Here is a 6,258-nt window from a genome sequence, read left to right as displayed (position 1 = left end):
TTAATAAACCCAAACATCTTTAGTTTCCCTCTCATAAGAAGACAAAAGTAGGTAAGCTTAGACCTATTTAGCAATTAATGTTCCAGTATTTATTTTCATTTGAAATGACCTAGTCAATGAATTCATTTAACTTAATTTAGTTTCAAGCTACCAAAATCTGTAAAGAGTATTTTTAAAGTAGAAATTCATAAAACATAATTGCTCCTAACAAGCTCACCTTAAAAAAAAAAAAACAAAACTCTTATCTCACATCTAATTTACTTAAAAGTATAATTGTATAAGGTTATTTTCCTTGCTGACAAATTTGCAACAGATATAATACAATCTTATTTAACTTCTAGAAAACCTAGGTACAATAAAAGTATTATACTTAATGTTGATGACTCTAAAGACATGTCTATATTAATTAAACCAACAAGTTTAAGCTAGCCTCAAAACCAGATATCAGTTTAATATTAAATATTTTCCAGACCTCATGAACCCAGAATTCATTCTAGTCAGTTTCTTTTTATGTCTCTGAGAATTTATATAAGCACTTAATTTGCTTTAAGACAACTAAATAGAGCTCATTCACAAATTTTGGGCTTCTCTGGTGGTCTAGTGGTTAAGACTCCATGCTTCCACTGCAGGGGGCATGGGTTTGATCCCTGGAAGGGGAACTAGGATCCCACATGCCGTGCGGTGAGGCCAAAAAATAAAAAACAAATTAATTTTGATAATACCATCCAGAGGTAAAGACATTTCATATCTGTAATGAACAAAGACATACTTACGTCCACACAGACACAGAGATCTCATAGTTCTCCTGCTTGAGTTTAAAAAGTCCTCTTTTTTTTTCTTCTTTCAGTCTCAGGAATTAAGAATGGTCTAGATAAAAGCTCCTGAGAGCCTGGGTAGAACATTTACATCTCAAAGGCACAGGGAGAGAAATTCAGGTTACTTTTAGAAAGCCAGCTGTTATTAACTGCATAGCAAAACCAGTTTTAGAATGTCAGAGGAGCCCCATTTTGGCCATTTCCAGGGTGAGATTTCCTAGTATCTTTCTTTCTTGATGACACTTTGATGATGTATTCCCTCTTGGAGAGGGGAACACCCTCAGGTTGTCAACACCGAAAGTGTGGCTCTGGTATCAAACAAAAATTAAACTGGCTCTTCCCTTACTTCTAAGGTAATCCAGGGCTCCTCAGGGGAGATTGGGATGGTGTTTTGAAGATCCAGTTGGGGGGTCCCCAGGCCCCATCAGTCCTTTTCTTTGGCTACTGGGAGCTGAAAGGAAGGGTGGTGAGCTCAGGCCTTCCCTCTCCGGGGAGAGTCAGAGCATTCCCTCTTCCAATGTCCCTCTATCTTGCAGTAAGTGCATTGACTGGGTCCCAGTTTTGCTGGAGGCCTGCCTGCATGTCTCACGTTTGGGGCAGGGGCCATTCATCCATACTGGGGTGGTCCATATTTTGTCCTCATTTTCTTCTTTCACCATGTTCCAGTTACTGAAAACTCTAAAGGCCACTTCAACTAGTTGGGAGGTGGGGGTGTTAGGTCTCACTGCAATATTTTGAACTTTGCAGCAAATATCTGGAACACTCTAAGATATGAACTAGGTGTTTATTCCTACTGCACTTCTTGGATCCTCAGAGTCCAGGGTGGGGTGTTGCCTAAGTCATTCTCTAATCTTCTCCAAAGAGGTGGAGGGGTTTTTATCCTTTCCTTTTATAAAACAGTTCAAGTTGAAAGATGGTGTTATAATTTAATGAACCACTCTCTGGCCATTTCTCCTAGTTGCCTAGTTGATATTGTGGCCAAACAGTATTACAAAAGAAAATAAGTTGTTCTTTGTCATTGGGGTATATCTACAGAGTTTCTGATGACTCAGAATGCATGCTAATTGGCTGTCTGAGGGAACAAATATCTGTTTCCCCATATCCTCAGATCTTGGTTGAGGATTTGTGTTCAACTACCAAGAGGTCTATAATGAGGGCTGATGGAGACACAGATTCAGCCATTCTTAGCCCACTGAAAATTTTCTTCTCTAGAGAGTTAGTAATAATTTCTTCTAATCAATAGTTTAAAAGTATATATGCAGGTTGTTCAGGTATACCAAACTGGCAGCCCTCTAGAAATGATTCACGTTACCAGGACCCCCTAGCAAGGGCCAGTACCAGGAGAGACACAGATTGTCTCACTGAAGGCTTTCACAATCAGGCATCCTTCTCCCCCCTTGAGATGGGGACAGAGCCCTGAATCCCATTTGTGGGATAAATGTCACTCACCTCTCCAAAGGGACTCCTTAAATCAAGATGTCCAGAGTGGCCATTGAGCCTGTTCAGTGAGTTGAGGTGCACAGACTAACAAGTCAGGTGCCAAGAGGGATTCTCCTATGCCCTTCCCCACAGGTCCCCCAGCAACATAGATAAATTCACCTGGGTGAGCTGCCACAGCCCACTGCATAGCCTATTGGGAGCTGGAGGAATCCAAAGGGGTTAGGCGAGATATCCCATCTGGGCCAAAATTTGTTACTGGAAAACTGGGTTCACCTCTTGGTGGGTGTCAAGCCAAAAGACACAACCAAGACAAAGAGCAGGAGAAGGAAGGATTTATTACTTGCAGCAAGTAAGGAAAACACCAGGGATCTCTCCCAAAGCAATGTCTCCCCAAACAGCAAAATTGGGGAAGTTTTAAGCTAAGGGTACATGCATATACATTCATATTCATGGCTTAAGCAGAGGGGAATCCAGAATAGAATTGGAGCTTAGGTCAACAGAGTCCAAGCTTTAGTTGACTGAAGGCAGGAGGGTCAAAAAAGGTCAATATGCCCCAGATTATGGAATGTTTTTTTCTCACTCATCTTCACCATGTAAACCAAAACAGCCTATCTGCCAAGGCCTCTGTTTTTCTCCCTGGATCTCTCTTCCCATTGGTTTCCCCAATTGTTTTCATCATGAAAGTCTAGGAACTGGGCATGAAAGAGACAGGTACTCCTCGAAGGTCAGGTGTCTTAATCTACTTGAGCCACTATTGAAAAACAAAAAAAAAAGGCTGGGTGGCTTATCAAACACAGAAATTTATTTTTCACAGTTCTGGAGGCTGGAAGTCCAAGTTCAGAGTGCCAGCATGATCAGGTTCTGATGAAGGCCCTCTTCTGGGTTGCAGACTGACTTCTTGTGTCCTCACATGGTGAAAGAGGCCAGCGAGCTCTCTCATGCCTCTTTTATGAGGGCATTAAACTCATTCATGAGGGTGGTGGTTGACCTAATCACCTCTCAACATCCCCCCCACCAATGCCATCGCATTGAGCATTAGTATTTCAACATATGCATTTTGGGATGAGGGCATAGACAATCAGGGAATGTAGGCAAAACACTAAGACTAAGATAGCGTTCCTCTCTTCAGAAAAGGGGAAAGGATGGGAGTATTTACTTTGTCATATTCGTAAAGAGACATATTGAAAGCCAGTCACAGAGCTTTACTTTGTCATATTCGTAAAGAGACATACTGAAAGCCAGTCACAGAGCAAGACTTGCAATCAGAGGTTCAGGCAACCTTCCTGGGCATCTGGAGTCACAGTCTGGGGCAGAGCTGCTACTTTCTGATTGGATGATGGCAGCCGAAGGACTAGGTTCCAGGTGCTTCCTAGTATGGTCAGCATCCAGTCCAGGAACTCTGTGTCCCTCAACAAGCAGGGCAGGTGTTCTCCCAAGAGATTCCTCTGCAGCTGGTATCTGCTCCTTCACAAATCCTTTATTCTAGGCAGAGGCTACGCAAATAATTTTCTGCAGTTCTGCAGAAAGAAGAACTTGTATATTTTTGAGCTAAACAAAAATGTCACATCCTACTAATGTGAAAAACTTTCCATTTTCTTCCACTCCAAAACGCTAATCTCTAAGTCGAATCTAGTACCTTTTTTCTGCAAACATACTCAGGATTTCTCCTAAAAAAGATTCAAATGGACACCTCACCAAAAAAAAAAAAAAAAAAAAAAAAAAATGTGGCAGGTGTTTATGTAAATAATCTTAAGCTGCTTCATAGTTTTTATTTTTATCTTTTGAGAATTGCTTTCACTTCTGGGGGAGAGTCACCAAAAATGAGGTTGATTTAAATTTGTGATCATATTGTTTAAACAAGCCACTTTCAGTTAATACTCCTGCATATTATATTCCTTCAACATTTCTATGGAAGACACCACTGTAGGTCAAGGTATTTTATTCTGATTTGATCTAATTTTTCTCACTCATTTTTTTCCCCTTGGGTAAATGCCATTCACATTGATGTTTCTAAACCTAGGTGGCCATTCACAAATTTTCCCCTCTTTGTCCAAGCTGTTGTACTGTATGAAAGGCTGTGTGTCGTCATGCCCATCATCTCTTTCAAAATCCATATCCAGACTTCCTTCTCTCCTGCTTCCCATTACCTAATTAGCCTCACCACAATTTGCTAGCTCCTTGCAGTCTTCTGCATGTTCCTAAGTCATTGCTAGGATGTGAACTGACATCTGCTGGTTCATTGTTTTCTTAATCCTTCCTATGTTATTTCATATCATTATTTTTTACCTATTTTTATTAGTTATTTCCTTTGTGACCTTTCCCTCTCCCACCAATTCACTGAGCCCAGGGGCTGGACAGAGCAGTTCAGTAAACCTTCAATCCATGCTCATTTTTCTGACTTTTAGAAAAAAAAAATTTAAAGAAATATACTACTTTAAAACTTAGGAAAATAAATAAATAAATAAAAACTTAGCGAGAGGCAGTCTGGCCCACTGAAAGCATCTGAGTCTTTAATGTTAGACAAAGCTAGGTACAAATCCTAGTTTTGCTTTTGGCAAGTTTCTAAACCTCTTAGCCTCCTGATCTGTGAAGTGAGTAAGATAATATTTATCTCCTGGAGTTCTTGGGGAAATTAATGAAATAACCTCGGAAAGCACCCTTCTAGAGCTCACCAACTTGGCAGGTGTTAAAGGAAAGGAAACTAGAATTATGGGGGAAAGAATTCCCAGCTTTCCAAAGCTCTCACTGCATGAAAAGTAAACACTCCTAACAGGCTGGCCTAATGTCCCCTTGAGAGTCTGAAGTTTAGGCTGTGGGGGATGGTGTGGACAGGCTACCTGGAGGGGGCCACATCTACATTCTAGGGGTCATAAGGGAAAGGATCAAGAAATCAGCCATAGGGCTTCCCTGGTGGCACAGTGGTTAAGAATCTACCTGCCAATGCAAGGGACACGGGTTCGAGCACTGGCCCGGGAAGATCCCACATGCCGCAGACCAACTAAGCCCGTGCGCCACAACTGCTGAGCCTACGTGCCACAACTACTGAAGCCTGAGCGCCTAGAGCCTGCGCTTTGCAACGAGAAGCCACGACAATGAGAAGCCCATGCACCACAACGAATAGCAGCCCCCGCTCACCGCAACTAGAGGAAGCCTGCGCACAGCAACGAAGACCCAACAGAACAAAAAATTAATTAATTAATTATTTTAATAAAGAAATCAGCCATTTGGGACTTCCCTGGCCATCTAGGGGTTAGGACTCCATGCTTACACTGCAGGGGGCACAGGTTCGATCCCTGGTCAGGGAACTAGGATCCCACATGCCACGTGATGTGACACCACCATAAAAAATTAAAAAAACAAAAATAAAAACAAACATTATCATTTACGACTTTGAAGATGATTAAAAGTTGTACATAGCTTAGTTCATCCCAAGAACCCTAACCCCCCACCCCCCCAAAAAAATCAGCGATTCATTCACTATCCTTTGAACCTCTCTTACAGCAAGCCCTCTGGGTTTAGGTTTTTCCCACAGGACCCTGATTCAAATCTACTTTAAGTAAAGTAGATTTGGATTAAATAAATAAATAAAAGTATAACACAAGCATCCCTGCGGAGGACTCCCTCCTTTGAGTTTCTCATAGAATCTGAGTTAGACAATGCATGTCATATGACAGACAAGGAAAGGTTTTTAAAAAATCTTCCCCAGAACCTCGCACAACAGCCCAGGTGTAGCTGTCCTTGAAAATGACGAAGGAATAAATGAACGGAGGGATGGAGAAATGATGAGGAAGTAATAAATGACACAGAGCCAGGACTAGAACGCAGACAGAGGTCCTTGTTTGCTGCTATTTTCATTACAATTTCTTTCAAGATTCGTGTCTCACCTCCTCCTTTACAATTTTTCTTCCTCTGTCCTCTGGCTCTTCTATTTTCTCGCTCCAACTCCACCCCTTCTACAAGTGAGCCGCCCTTCTAGCTCTCCGCCCCTCCCCGCGCTCCGCCC

Source organism: Lagenorhynchus albirostris, chromosome 20, assembly GCF_949774975.1.
Source record: "Lagenorhynchus albirostris chromosome 20, mLagAlb1.1, whole genome shotgun sequence".
NCBI lineage: Eukaryota > Metazoa > Chordata > Mammalia > Artiodactyla > Delphinidae > Lagenorhynchus > Lagenorhynchus albirostris.
This window is presented reverse-complemented; position numbering follows the sequence as displayed.